At 44.5% G+C, this 15,543-nt stretch overlaps 1 protein-coding gene across 1 annotated transcript in view; it reads right to left on the reverse strand.

Annotated features, from left to right (window-relative positions):
* The window catches only part of RPL6 (ribosomal protein L6), a 566,325-nt gene that overhangs the window by 187,970 nt on the left and 362,812 nt on the right, over positions 1–15,543 (reverse strand). The window lies entirely within an intron of this gene.

The following is a 15,543-nucleotide window of genomic DNA, read 5'->3' on the forward strand; positions in this document are numbered from 1 at the left end:
AGGAGCGGGCCTAGAGAGAGGCCGAGGAAGAGAGAGTGGAAGAGAGAGAGAGAGAGAGAGGAGGTGAAAGGGAGCTGTGATTACGTCTCATCCCAGCTCCACGAGAAAGGAACAGGAAGGAACAGAAAAGGAGAAGAAGAGACAGAGAAACAGAAGGGCTCAGGAACAAGAAGGTGGAAGGGACCCTAAGAACCCACAAGAATACAGGGTGAAGGGTCAGGCAGATTAAGGGTACCGGATCCCAAGTTGGTGGAGGAGAAACTACCCTCAGCCAAAGACCGGACGTCGTGATCATTTATTGGTGCGACACCTCATCAAACCTGCTAGGAAGGCACCATATAGGACAGCGGAGAACGGGGCCCATGCTTACCCGCACAAGTCCGCGGCAGCTGGACAAAAGTGGGTCACTGGTGAGGCAGGCCAGAGAAAGGAAAGAAGTGGGTCCTGTGCCATATTCCTGAGCTGCCTGGGAGTTGACCGAGCCCCTCACCTGGTGGACGCAGCACGGCTCGGGTGGTCACTACCTGTACAGAAGTGACCCGGAGTACCTGAACTGTGAGTAAAAGACATTGGACTGCAGTACGTTGTCTGTGTGCTCTTTCGCTCCTCCAGCACTAACGGTACTGGGACTCTCACCACCATCACTCCCACCATCCACTACACTGCCCTGGGGCCGCACTCTTCCCGTGGGGAGTCACACCATCCCAGCTGCATACATCATCGGCCCCAGCGGTCTGCCTTGCAGCGGCGGTTCCTAATAACCGCAATCCACGGGTGGCGTAGTCGGACATCACCTAAAACTTATAAAGGGACTACCACTGGTCTGACCACCCTGAACCACAGACCGGGTCGCCACTACTACCCCCATCGTTCCCCTATTGCCCGGATCCGAGTGCCCCACGGCCCAGGGGGCGAGTCGGTTTCATACCTCCCATCTCCAGTGGCCAACTCCTGGCCCTGGTCTGTGGCTTCTCCGATAGACTCCTCCATCTTTTTCCGCTCAGCTTCCATCTTGCTGATTCTTTCCTTAAGGCACGTCTCTGCCCTCTGGAGATTATCACAGAACGTCTGCAGATCCTTCACCTGAGCTTCCAGACCTAGGGTCTTTCTGCGGAGATCACCATTTTCATCATGGGTGTCCTGCAGAGTGGTCTCAACCACTTGGCACATGTGCTCTGCATCCGCCTTATCATCCTCTAGTTTTTCTTTAACCCTGAGGAGATCCTCATAGTCTCTCTTAATTTGTTGCAGTTCCCCACTGCGTTCACCATATTCCTTCTTGGATTCACACAGCTCCCGGTTGAACTGTTCGCGCAGTCGTTCTAGGTTTTGTTCACGCCCAGAGACTTCATCCTGCAGCGCCTCCTTCTCAAGCTTCAACTGCAAAACCTCCTCCTTGGTTTTGCGGCGGTCCTCCTTAATTTCCTGGAACATTTCCTTCCATTGGTTAATTTCCTCGTTGCTTCCCTCCAGGTCTCGCTGGTATATTTTCTGCCGTTCAGACTCCAGGGTCCGCTGGTCTGAGGACACGTTATCCAGGTTTTCCCATAGTTGCTGTACGTCACTCTGACACTGCTGCCTGATAGGCTCCAGCTCTTGGTCATGACTGGCCGCCTCCTCTTTCAGGGCTGTCAGATCCTGATCCTTCTGTCTCAATACTGTACCGGAGGTTGCTACTGGCAACGTCACCTCCTCTTCTGCCTCTAAAGGAGAATCCACACTTGAAACAAAGGCACACAGTACTACATTTTCTTTATTTTCACTTGCAGCAAAGACTACAGGAGCAACCTTTTTGTGGCCCTTGCGCCGTCGACAACGAGAGGGGGACTCTCTCCCCTGGTCTAGCCCCTCCTGACTGAACTCTCTTTCTACTTTCATAGTGTCACCGTCAGTTGTGGGGTCTGTGTCACTCCCCATTGTGTCGTGGACCAACAAGTCACCTCCCACCTTGACGTCAACCCCTTCTACTGGAGCTACGCCGTTATCAACGGTCAAATTGTCATTTTTAGGCGGTACCAACCCACAACCAGTAACAAATTTTGGTTTTCTATACTCCACGCTCTTGTGAAAATCCGCACCTTTTTAGACTCCGTCCCCTTTTGAACAACCACACCGGTAGGGGAATTTTTACAAAAAAAAATCAGCAATAGTCTTAGGACTCAGTTCACAACATCTCTTACCACCTCCCCGGGCACTCTGGGACAATACTGGCGCCCACGGAGAGTTCACAGAATAGTTCACTGCTGCCATTCTATACGGTGCCCACAGCTCCTGCCGTTCCTGCACCATGTCCTCTAGACGTTTCTCAAATACCTGATGCAGTTTTAACCGGCACTTTAATCGCTCAATAGCTTCATTCTCTTTTGCTGCTCCGTTCACAGCCATCGCGGTATACTATTCACACTAGACACTTCACACTGCTCTCCCCGGAAAATTTTCGTGGCCCCGCCGAGCCACAGCAAACCAAGTTTGAGTGCAAAGACAATTTTCGTAACCCCGCCGAGTTACAGCAAGATGCTTTAATTTTCGTGACCCCGCCGAGCCACAGCAAACCAGGTTTGAGTGCGAGTATAATTTTCATAACCCCGCCGAGTTACAGCAAGATGCTTGTATCCACACTCGTCGTCCTGTGCCATTGCCCCTAGCAATCGAGCTGTAGTTGCCCCTAGCAACCGGGCTGCAGTTGCCCCTAGCAACCGGGCTGCAGTTGCCCGCATTCTCGAACCACATGTAAGGCAGCGCTAGTCATCATGTTGGGGGACACTCGCTGCACCAGGTCAATTAAAGCACACCAGCCACTTTTTTCCAGTTTTCACAATCCAGCAGTTTATTACACTTCATAACTGCTTATCACACAGTCCATCTTAGTGGCTCACCGGCATATTACACACATAACATCCGGGAGCCTTTCAAGTGGCAGAGAGGCCCACTTGGCTCCAGTTACAGCCTTCAGCAAAGTCACTTATACCAATGTCCATATAACGCAGTGTTTTTACCTTTGCCGGGTCGTAGCTGCTTCAGTCTGCTTTGTTCTGCCACAGCTGTGGCTCTAAGGCTTACCAAACGTGGTCTCAAGCCCTTTTGCCCTCCAAGGCTGCTGGCATCTCTCACACACAAGGATCCAGTCTCTGCCTTTCAGGACTCTTATCTTCCAAGCCTCTGGGCCTCCAAGGCTACTGGCATCGCTTACATATAAGGATCCAGCCTTCGTACCTTCCAGGCTTCACCAGGCCTCACTAGGCCTCACTAGGCCTCACCAGGCCTCACTAGGCCTCACACTAATGGTGTCCCACACAGGGAACAGGCCTCACGCCTTTCACACCCTGTCTCAAATCTACCAGGGTTTATATATCCTCCAGTGCACACACAGGACCTGTGCTGATGTCACAGTCATGTGATCAGACCTTCTGTGTGCACAGGACCTGTGCGATGTCACAGTCATGTGACCAGTCACCTGGGGGAGGTACATGGTTGGCCAAAACACACCCTGGACCATTACAGTAATGCCCCAAGCCGCTGCATTACAATAGTTACAGTTGTTGCAGTGGTCCCAGTTGCGACAGGGTTCCAAAATCTAGGCCTACAGACCCCCTGCCTCAACAAACACTTCAAGGTTTGGCACACTAATCTTCTAGAGATTTCTGTGGTTTTGGGGTCTTTCTTTAGGTCTGAATTAATTTTGATAGTCTAAGGCCTGATTAAATTTTGAGGTATGGTTTGGGGGCTAAATTTGTTTTGGAGTCTGATCAATGTAGCAGCCTGTTCTTAAATCTGAATTATTTTTTGGTTAGCTGTGAGGTTTAAAATAACTCTGGGATCTGACGCCTTTAGTCCCTCCATACTGCATTTTGTTTTATATGACTTTATAGTGTGTGTTATACCATTGTCCCAGGAAGTGTTCCCTCACCCTAAGGGCTCAAGCAGATGACCGTATAAATTGGACATGTGACTTAAAAATCGGATAGCACATAGACAGCACACTGATCCATGTTATTCAATAGGGCTATTCAGATTAACAAATTTCCATTAGACAAAAATCACAGCATGTGCTACTTTCTTTTGAGTCTTGGATGAGACTCCCCCCATTCAAGTCTATTGGTATAAAAAAAAAATTTGATCCCACACTGAACATCTGTGTGGTATCCAATTTTTGTGCAGATTTTTTTCTATATATTTCACTGTTGGGGCCATAATCCGGAAGGGGAAAAAACATCATTTCACCATATACCAGCCATGACCAGGAGCTCCCCGCAAGATTTCAGACAGAGGAGTGAAAAGAATTATCAGAAGAGTTGTCCAAGAGCCAAGGACCACCTGTGGAGAGCTACAGAAAGACCTGGAATCAGCAGGTGCAATTGTTTCAAAGAAGACTAAAGTAATGCACTTAACCTCCATGGCCTGTACGCATGCTCACCACACAAGACTCCATTGCTGAAAAAAAGGCATGTTCAAACGCTTTTAAAGTTTGCTCAACAGCATTTAAACAATCCTGTGACAAACTGGAAGAATATAATCTGGTTAGATGAGACCAAGATGGAACTCTTTGGATGCCATAATACACACCATGTTTGGAGGCCAAAAAGCACTGCATATCACCCCAAAAACACCATACCAACAGTGAAGTTTGGAGGTGGGAACATCATGGTGTGGGGCTGTTTTTCAGCATACGGCACTGGCAAACGTCATATCATTCAAGGAAAGATAAATTGACAAATTTGCAGAGACATTAAAATCTGCTGCCATCCATCAGGATGATGAAGATTAAATAAGGGTGGACATTTCAGCAAGACAATGATCCCAAACACACAGCCAAGTAAACTCTCAATTTGTTTCAGATAAAGAAAATAAATCTGCTAGAATGGCCCAGCCAATCACCTGACCTGAATCCAATAGAAAATGTATGTGATGAACTAAAGCTCAGAATTCATAGAAGGAGCCCATGGGACTTTCAGGATTTGAAGACTGTTTGTGTGGAAGAATGGGCCAAAATCATGAGCAATGCATGCGACTGGTTTCTCCATACAGGAGGCGTCTTGAAGCTGTCATCACCAAGAAAGGCTTTGGCATGAATATTAAATGCATTTTAGTAAGTGTGTTCAATACTTTTTCGCTGTGTCATTTCTCATTATTTCACACATAACTTAATTTATGGAAATATATGGTTTGATTTTTTTGCCTGTATGGATTGGATGGGTTGTTACCGACATCTGGTGAGAATTTCATGTCAATAGCACCTTTAGAAATATACATATTTGCTTAGAAAATTGGTGACGTGCTCAATACTTATTTCACCCACTGTACACCTCTGTGCTGAATATTTTTATTGATCAACCATCTCCTTAAAGATCCAAAATTTCCTTCCTTTTAAATTTTACAATTTTGCTGCTGAAGAGTGTGTGTCAATTCTCACCTCTCTAGCTGTTCTGCAAAGCTGTTAGAAATATGTCAGAGCTCTTCTCCTGGTTCTGATGGCTTTCTATGTCCTGTGTCTAGAGATAGCAGCAGGAATGAATCAGAACATCCGTTCATGGAGTGCAGAGATTACAAGCTGTAGATAGGGAGGAAAGCACATGAAGAGGAACGCAGTATAGAAATTAACCTGTGTGGATTCATGAGAGTTAGTGAATACAGCAGATCCCGGATACACACACATATCAAGCATGTATTCCTGGACGTGACACTCCTACAAGAGAAAATAAAACCTGAAACTAGGCTACAAACTGTATGAAGTATGTATGCTGTGAATGAAGATACTAGTTACAAATTTTACACTAGTTTCAGACTAACAGTAACCTCTAAGATGTAAAAATAAGTTTTCCGTGTCGGTGGTGGCCATAGCCAAAGCCAAATGATTAGTGTTCTTTCACATGATTTTCCATATTAACATAACGTGGCATAATCTGGGGTTATCAGCTGGTTTTGTAAAGAATTCCGTATTTATTAGCGTATATTTAGTTAATTCAGTACGAGATGCACACTTTATTTCACTATCAGTTTAAGTGATGGATTGGAAGAAGCATCCTCATATGACAGGTAAACAGCAATATGAGAAGATATTTACAGTTAGAGGAAATGAGTAGCATCATTACTGTCATTAGCACTTTAGTGGCAGCATATGTGATCTTGTTGTCAGATCATTAATTACATTTCCCATCATAAGAGCCAGGTGCAGACTATTCTTTTCCACTTAAAGTACACCTGTCTCTTACCATGCTGCTAAAAGTATAGGCATTTTAATAATAACAATATAAGTAGAAAGTCACCAAAGCCCATCCAGGATAGCTTAAGTTTTATTCTGTTTTACATTGTGTCTAGTTTTGTCAAATTGTGGTTCACATTATCTCTGTTGGAGTACTAGTTTGTTCTATCTAATATTCCGCAAAGGTGTAATGACATTAATTTTTGTGTTCCGAAAGTTGCATATGCTTATAGAATTGTTTGCTGTTTTAGCTCAATGGAATGTGTATCCATAAATCAAAAGGAAAGGGATTAAAGTGAACCTGACAGGTGATATATGCTGCCCAAACTGTGGACCGCATATATCAGCCATTGGTTATACAATCTGATCCCTTGTTCAGTTCTGGAAACTTCTGCTCAGCCAGAATAAATCAATGAATGAGCTCTGGATGTGTCGGACATCTCTTTATTTCTACAGTTGTAGTATATAAGTAGTGTTGTTCTAGGAAAGAGGGCAAACTGGTTTTATGGGGATCTCTTTTTTTCTCCCATTCTTTCAAGGGCAATAACTTTTTTAATTTCCATCCAGATAACCGTATGAGGCCTTGTTTTTTGCGGGATGAGTTGTAGTAGCAGCAACTAACAGAATGTTTTTTAACAGGGAAAAATGCAAAGTACTACATCTGGGCAATAAAAATGAAAAAAGCATATACAGAACGGGAGGAAAAGAGCTAAGCAACAGCACATGTGAAAAAGACTTAGGTATACTAATAGATCATAGACTGAACATGAGTCAACAGTGTGATGCAGCAGCAAAAAAGGCAATTACAATTCTGGGATGTATTAACAGGAGCATACAGTCTAGATCACGTGAAGTCATTATCGCACTTTACTCCTCTTTGGTCAGACCTCATCTGGAATACTGTGTCCAGTTTTGGGCACCACATTTTACAAAAGATCGACAAACTGGAGCAAGTTCAGAGAAGAGCAACTGTGGCACCCTGCTATTACAGGTACCACAGGACCCAAAAGGGTGCATGGACGACTTCTCCACAAGAGGCCCTCATTACATAACAAAGAACAAATAAAGTAATAATAATAATAATAATAGTTTATTTTTATAGCGCCAACATATTCCGCAGCACTTTACAAATTTTAGGGGGGACTTATACAGACAATACAGAATAAGCATATCTCATATCGAACGGAGTGAGGGCCCTGCTCGCGAGCTTACAGTCTATGAGGAAGTGGGGGAGACACAAAAGGTAAAAAGTACATATATTGTATAATGCAGCCTTGATATACTGAATAGGATAAATAATATTACATGGACTGGTCGCCAGCCAGTATGTGTGCAGTCCTGACAGAGGCTTTTATGTGCATGGTTGGTTTGAACCCGAAGTTGAAGAAGATTTTAATATGGGGGAAAGCTGGGATGGACAGAGTGTGTTTAGGTGATACGCCAGTCTAAAGAAATGTGTTTTTAGGGTTCGCTTGAAACTGTGGGTATTGGGAATTAATCGAACTGTCCTGGGTAGTTCATTCCAGAGAATTGGCGCAGCATGCGAGAAATCTTGGAGACGGGAGTGGGAAGTTCGGATTATGGAGGATTTTAGTTTCAAGTCATTTGCAGAACGGAGGGCACGTGTAGGGTGGTAGACTGAGACAAGGGAGGAGATGTAGGGGGGTACTGAAGCATGGAGCGCTTTGTGGGTAAGCGTGATAAGTTTAAAACGAACTCTATATTGGATGGGCAACCAATGCAATGACTGGCACAGGGAAGAGGCATCTGAGTAGCGGTTGGCGAGGAATATGATCCTGGCTGCTGCGTTCAGGACGGATTGGAGAGGGGAGAGTTTAGTAAGAGGGAGACCGATTAGTAGAGCGTTGCAATAGTCAAGACGAGAATGAATAAGAGCGACAGTAAGAGTTTTTGCCGAGTCAAAGGTGAGAAAAGTCCTGATTCTTGAGATGTTTTTGAGGTGTAGATGACATGAACGAGCGAGTGATTTGATGTGAGGAGTGAAAGAAAGATCTGAATCAAAAATGACCCCAAGACAGCGGGCTTGTAGCTGGGGAGTAATGGTTGAGCCACAAACGGAGATGGCAATATCGGGCACAGGTAGATTAATGGAGGGAGGAAAGACGAGTAGTTCAGTTTTTGACAGATTCAGTTTTAGGTAGAGGGAGGACATAATGTTAGACACAGCAGAAAGACAATCACTGGTCTTTTGTAGTAATGCAGGGGTGATGTCCGGAGCAGAGGTGTATAATTGGGTGTCATCAGCATAGAGATGGTACTGAAAACCGAATCTACTGATTGTTTGTCCAATGGGAGCGGTGTATAAGGAGAAAAGAAGGGGGCCTAGGACTGATCCTTGAGGAACCCCGACAGTAAGAGGAAGTAGGGAGGAGGAGGAGCCGGCAAAAGACACAGAGAAGGAGCGGTCAGAGAGATAAGAGGAGAACCAGGAGAGAACCGTGTCCTTGAGGCCAATAGTGCGGAGCATAGTGAGAAGGAGCTGATGATCCACAGTGTCGAATGCTGCAGAGAGATCCAGGAGAATCAGCAGGGAGTAGTGACCATTAGATTTAGCTGTTAGTAGATCATTAGAGACTTTAGTGAGGGCAGTTTCAGTAGAATGTAAAGAGCGGAAACCAGATTGTAAAGGGTCAAGAAGAGAGTTGTCTGAGAGATAGCGGATTAGACGGGAGTGGACCAGGCGTTCCAGGAGTTTAGAGATAAAGGGAAGATTGGAAACAGGTCTGTAGTTGGCCGTGCAGTTCTGGTCGAGGGATGGTTTTTTAAGTAATGGTTGTATGCTGGCGTGTTTAAAAGAAGAGGGAAAGATACCAGATGAGAGGGAAAGGTTGAAAATTTTAGTTAGGTGAGAGGTGACAGCTGGAGCAAGGGACTGAAGGAGATGTGAGGGAATAGGGTCGCTGGTGCAGGTGGTAGGGCGAGAAGATGCAAGGAGCCTGATCACTTCATCTTCCGTGACTGGTTCGAAGTCAGAAAATGAGCAAGATACAATGTGGCGGGGGGGAGCATGCATAACATTTGGGGATTGGGAGAAAATTTCCTGTCGGATATGGTCAATTTTTTCTTTGAAATAGTTAGCCAGATCGTCAGCGCTGAGGTCGGTGGTCGGGGCCTGTGCTGTTTGATTGAGGAGAGAATGAAACGTGTCAAAGAGTCGTTTAGGATTATTGGAAAGTGAGATGATGAGGTTGTTAAAGTAGGTTTGTTTGGAGAGGTGAAGGGCAGAGTTATATGTTTTCAGCATAAATTTATAGTGGAGGAAATCTTCGGGCAGATTTGATTTTCTCCACAGCCGTTCAGCGCACCTGGAGTACCTCTGGAGAAGACGTGTTTGAGGCGTGTGCCAGGGTTGTCGCCGTCTATGCCGAATTGTTCTTTGTGTAGGAGGTGCGGCTTCATCCAGGGCGCATAGCATTATTTTGTTCTAATGCTTCAATGCAGAGTCGGGACATGAGAGGGAGGAGATTGGGGCCAATGATGATTGCAACCTTTTTATAAATTTCTGGGTGTTAATGGCGCGTAAATTTCTATAAGTGTGGATGGTGGGAGCGTCTTGAGTAGAGTCACAGTTCTTGACAGAGAATGAAAGAAGATTATGGTCAGAGAGTGGAAGGGGAGAGTTAGTAAAGTCATGTACTGAGCAAAGCCGGGACAAGATCAGGTCCAATGTGTTCCCGTCCTCATGTGTAGGAGAATTAGTAAGCTGTGAAAGGCCGAAGGAGGAGGTTAATGATAAAAGATGCGTGGCAGATGGGGAAAGAGGATCGCCAATTGGGATGTTAAAGTCTCCCATGATTATCGTGGGGATGTCGCAGGATAGAAAATTTGTAAGCCAGGCAGCAAAGTGATCCAGGAATTGACGGGGGGGACCTGGGGGGCGATAGACAACCGCCACTCGCAGGGAGAAGGGCCGGTAGAGTCTGACTGTGTGGGCCTCAAAGGATGGGAAGATAAGGGAGGGTACAGGGGGGATAACCTGAAAAGTACATTTTGTTGAAAGAAGCAGACCAACACCTCCACCTGATCTGTTGTCAGGTCGCGGGGTATGAGAGAAATGTAGGCCACCATAGGAGAGAGCTGCAGCGGCGGTGGTGTCCGACTGCTGGATCCAGGTTTCAGTGAGAGCCAGAAGGTTGAGGGAATTAGAGAGGAAAAAGTCATGGATGTAAGAGAGTTTATTACAAGCTGAGCGTGCATTCCAAAGGGCACAGTTGAATGAGACAGAAGATATGCAGGGAATATTAATGAGATTAGCAGGGTTTCTGAATGCAACAGGGAAAGAGTTAGTGTTATTATTACTGGAGGGTCCTGGGTTGGGAGAAATATCACCTGCGACTAATAGAAGGAAGATACAGAGAGTGAGCAGATGATTGAGTGATTTGTGAGAGCGTTTCCTGCGTTGTATGGTGGGAATGAATGGATCTGCGTGGTATAACATTGTGAAGAGAGCATGACAACTGTACATAGGAGAAGAGAGGAGTGAGGGATTAATATGGATGAAGTGTGCCGCATTTGTGGGAGAACGGTGAATGTGGATGATTGTAGCAACCAGAAAATAAATGGCACAGATACAAATGGTGAATACTGTTTGCCAAAAAGATGACCTGTAAGCAAGTTTGTTGGTTTGTCTTGCATGTCTTACCTGTCTCCTGCCCTGTCCAACTGCCATTTTCTAACTGCCAGGGCACTTTGCTAAATTATGGCACTTCGATAAAGTATGCATAAATGCTATATGCATAAATGCCCCCGCATAAATGCTGCCCCTTAACTAAGTCTCAATATATAGGGACGTATCTGCTTAGATCTGCACAGATTTAACTTGTTCTAGGAAAGCCTTTTTTGCTGCTGCATCACACTGTTGACTCATGTTCAGTCTATGATCTATTAGTATACCTAAGTCTTTTTCACATGTGCTGTTGCTTAGCTCTTTTCCTCCCGTTCTGTATATGCTTTTTTCATTTTTATTGCCCAGATGTAGTACTTTGCATTTTTCCCTGTTAAAAAACATTCTGTTAGTTGCTGCTACTACAACTCATCCCGCAAAAAACAAGGCCTCATACGGTTATCTGGATGGAAATTAAAAAAGTTATTGCCCTTGAAAGAATGGGAGAAAAAAAGAGATCCCCATAAAACCAGTTTGCCCTCTTTCCTAGAACAACACTACTTATATACTACAACTGTAGAAATAAAGAGATGTCCGACACATCCAGAGCTCATTCATTGATTTATTCTGGCTGAGCAGAAGTTTCCAGAACTGAACAAGGGATCAGATTGTATAACCAATGGCTGATATATGCGGTCCACAGTTTGGGCAGCATATATCACCTGTCAGGTTCACTTTAATCCCTTTCCTTTTGATTTATGGATACACATTCCATTGAGCTAAAACAGCAAACAATTCTATAAGCATATGCAACTTTCGGTTATTAACATAACGTGGCATAATCTGGGGTTATCAGCTGGTTTTGTAAAGAATTCCGTATTTATTAGCGTATATTTAGTTAATTCAGTACGAGATGCACACTTTATTTCACTATCAGTTTAAGTGATGGATTGGAAGAAGCATCCTCATATGACAGGTAAACAGCAATATGAGAAGATATTTACAGTTAGAGGAAATGAGTAGCATCATTACTGTCATTAGCACTTTAGTGGCAGCATATGTGATCTTGTTGTCACATCATTAATTACATTTCCCATCATAAGAGCCAGGTGCAGACTATTCTTTTCCACTTAAAGTACACCTGTCTCTTACCATGCTGCTAAAAGTATAGGCATTTTAATAATAACAATATAAGTAGAAAGTCACCAAAGCCCATCCAGGATAGCTTAAGTTTTATTCTGTTTTACATTGTGTCTAGTTTTGTCAAATTGTGGTTCACATTATCTCTGTTGGAGTACTAGTTTGTTCTATCTAATATTCCGCAAAGGTGTAATGACATTAATTTTTGTGTTCCGAAAGTTGCATATGCTTATAGAATTGTTTGCTGTTTTACCTCAATGGAATGTGTATCCATAAATCAAAAGGAAAGGGATTAAAGTGAACCTGACAGGTGATATATGCTGCCCAAACTGTGGACCGCATATATCAGCCATTGGTTATACAATCTGATCCCTTGTTCAGTTCTGGAAACTTCTGCTCAGCCAGAATAAATCAATGAATGAGCTCTGGATGTGTCGGACATCTCTTTATTTCTACAGTTGTAGTATATAAGTAGTGTTGTTCTAGGAAAGAGGGCAAACTGGTTTTATGGGGATCTCTTTTTTTCTCCCATTCTTTCAAGGGCAATAACTTTTTTAATTTCCATCCAGATAACCGTATGAGGCCTTGTTTTTTGCGGGATGAGTTGTAGTAGCAGCAACTAACAGAATGGTTTTTAACAGGGAAAAATGCAAAGTACTACATCTGGGCAATAAAAATGAAAAAAGCATATACAGAACGGGAGGAAAAGAGCTAAGCAACAGCACATGTGAAAAAGACTTAGGTATACTAATAGATCATAGACTGAACATGAGTCAACAGTGTGATGCAGCACCAAAAAAGGCAATTACAATTCTGGGATGTATTAACAGGAGCATACAGTCTAGATCACGTGAAGTCATTATCGCACTTTACTCCTCTTTGGTCAGACCTCATCTGGAATACTGTGTCCAGTTTTGGGCACCACATTTTACAAAAGATCGACTAACTGGAGCAAGTTCAGAGAAGAGCAACTGTGGCACCCTGCTATTACAGGTACCACAGGACCCAAAAGGGTGCATGGACGACTTCTCCACAAGAGGCCCTCATTACATAACAAAGAACAAATAAAGTAGCACACTGTAACACTGAGTATATAGATGTGAAATATGAAATATGAATAGCATAACTGCTGTAAAAAATAGAAATAAATGAAAAATTTTTTGAAAATTTTTTTTAGCGCATGAAATATGAAGTATGGAAAATGAATAGCATTACTGCTGTAAATAAATGAGAAATCTTAGCGCATAAATTGGCCAATTCATGTGTACCTGACAGCCGCGGTAAGGCGTTTCTCGATGTCAGGACCTACCAATGTGAATACCTCTCTAAGAGACCTCCGTCTGCTTATGTGTGGGAAAGACAGATCCTGATGCATTTAAAACCACCTGCGGCATGGGGGTGGGGGTGGAGTGCTCAGTCAACGCTAAATCTAGTAACAAAGAAAATGACGGCACTTCCACTCCAAAAACTAGGTGTGAACAGGTGCTTACTAAGAGCAGCTACCTCCATATATAATGAACAAATAAAGTAGCACACTGTAACACTGAGTATATAGATTTAGCGCTGACTGAGCACTCCACCCCCACCCCCATGCCGCAGGTGGTTTTAAATGCATCAGGATCTGTCTTTCCCACACATAAGCAGACGGAGGTCTCTTAGAGAGGTATTCACATTGGTAGGTCCTGACATCGAGAAACGCCTTACCGCGGCTGTCAGGTACACATGAATTGGCCAATTTATGCGCTAAGATTTCTCATTTATTTACAGCAGTAATGCTATTCATTTTCCATACTTCATATTTCATGCGCTAAAAAAAATTTTCAAAAAATTTTTCATTTATTTCTATTTTTTACAGCAGTTATGCTATTCATATTTCATATTTCACATCTATATACTCAGTGTTACAGTGTGCTACTTTATTTGTTCATTATATATGGAGGTAGCTGCTCTTAGTAAGCACCTGTTCACACCTAGTTTTTATAGTGGAAGTGCCGTCATTTTCTTTGTTACTCATTACATAACAGATACGTCCACCCTTCCACCTCATACCACCAGAGGGAGTCTGTTAGGGATATATATACTGGAGGGTGGAGTTAGGCAGTGAGTGTGTGCTGGCACAGAGATCAGTGAAGATGCAGCATGTGAGCTGCTGTGCTGAGGGCCAGCCAGGGCCTAAAGCACATGCTGAAGCCTCAGGGCCTATAGCGTGGCCGGAGGCAAGGTGAAGAGTGAGAGGAGTTATGGGGACAGAGGAGCATCTTAGGCTCACCCCAGATCACAAGCCGGACACCGGGTCAACGCCTACAGGGTCCTCTACGCCCAGTAGGAATAACCGGTATACCAGGAGGATTCTAAACCCCTGTTCAACCTGAAGCTACAATCATTTAAAGAACTAGGAACCACGAAGGCCCCAGCGTCCAGGGATAGTGGTAGCCAGAAGAAAGTTCTTACCACCAAGCATGCAGGTGAGGAGAGTGAAAGAGTACAGAAGCTAGACCTAGTTTCAGGCTGGTCAGAAGCTTCAGAGAGAGAGGAAGAAACGGATCAGGAGGCCTTATGCCCGCTCACTGGGGAGAGTCCAGGAGTGCACCCTTCCTAGAAAGTACCCTGGACCGTACCTGCCATCTACACCAGTAAAGGTACTGAAGAAAACCCCCTGTGTGCGTGTCTGTTATTCTCCCCTGGCCCGGGTGGGCCACCTCTCACCTGCATCCCTTCCATCAACTCAACCCCGGGGGCCCGCTCCGCCTGTGGGGAGCATAAACATCCCAGCTGCCATCCCATCACCCCCGGAGGTCTGCAGCAGCGCCGGTACTCATTACCGGGAACCACAGGTGGCATCACGAGACAAAAACTGTTAACACACCCCCTTTTAAAGAGTGACCCCAGGGTACGGGCCCGGGAGCCGACTGCCGTGACATCCCACAGAAGGTCAAGGCCCGGGTACCAAGTTTCCCCCATATCCCCCTGGGCAAGTCACAACCAGAATGGTGACCGGTCTGCAAACCATGTCCTATGAGGAACGGTTACAGGATTTGGGAATGTCTAGCTTGCAAAAAAGAAGACTGAGAGGAGACTTAATAGCTGTCTACAAATATCTCAAGGGCTGTCACATTGTAGTAGGATCATCTTTATTCTCATTTGCACAAGGAAAGACTAGAAGCAATGGGATGAAACTGAATGGGAGGAGACACAGATTAGATATTAGAAAAAACTTTTTGAGAGTTAGGGTGATCAATGAGTGGAACAGGTTGCCACAAGAGGCGGTGAGTTCCCCTTCAATGGACGTCTTCAAACAGAGGCTGGGCAGACATCTGTCTGAGATGATTTAGTGAATCCTGCTTTGAGCAGGGGGTTGGACCATATGACCCAGGAGGTCCCTTCCAACTCTACCATTCTATGATTCTATGTAGTTTTGAATAACATTATTAACTTTGCAATACAATGTACTGAAAAATGGGATCAAAATTCCAAGTGGAGTGAAATAATGAAAAAAAAAATCAATTCTGACATGGTTTTAGGGTCTTGTTCTATGGCATTCATTGTGCGGTAAAAATGACATGGCAATTACGACGATAAA

This window comes from Phyllobates terribilis, unplaced genomic scaffold, assembly GCF_046119375.1.
Source record: "Phyllobates terribilis strain yellow unplaced genomic scaffold, ASM4611937v1 Scaffold_1__5_contigs__length_1240528914, whole genome shotgun sequence".
NCBI lineage: Eukaryota > Metazoa > Chordata > Amphibia > Anura > Dendrobatidae > Phyllobates > Phyllobates terribilis.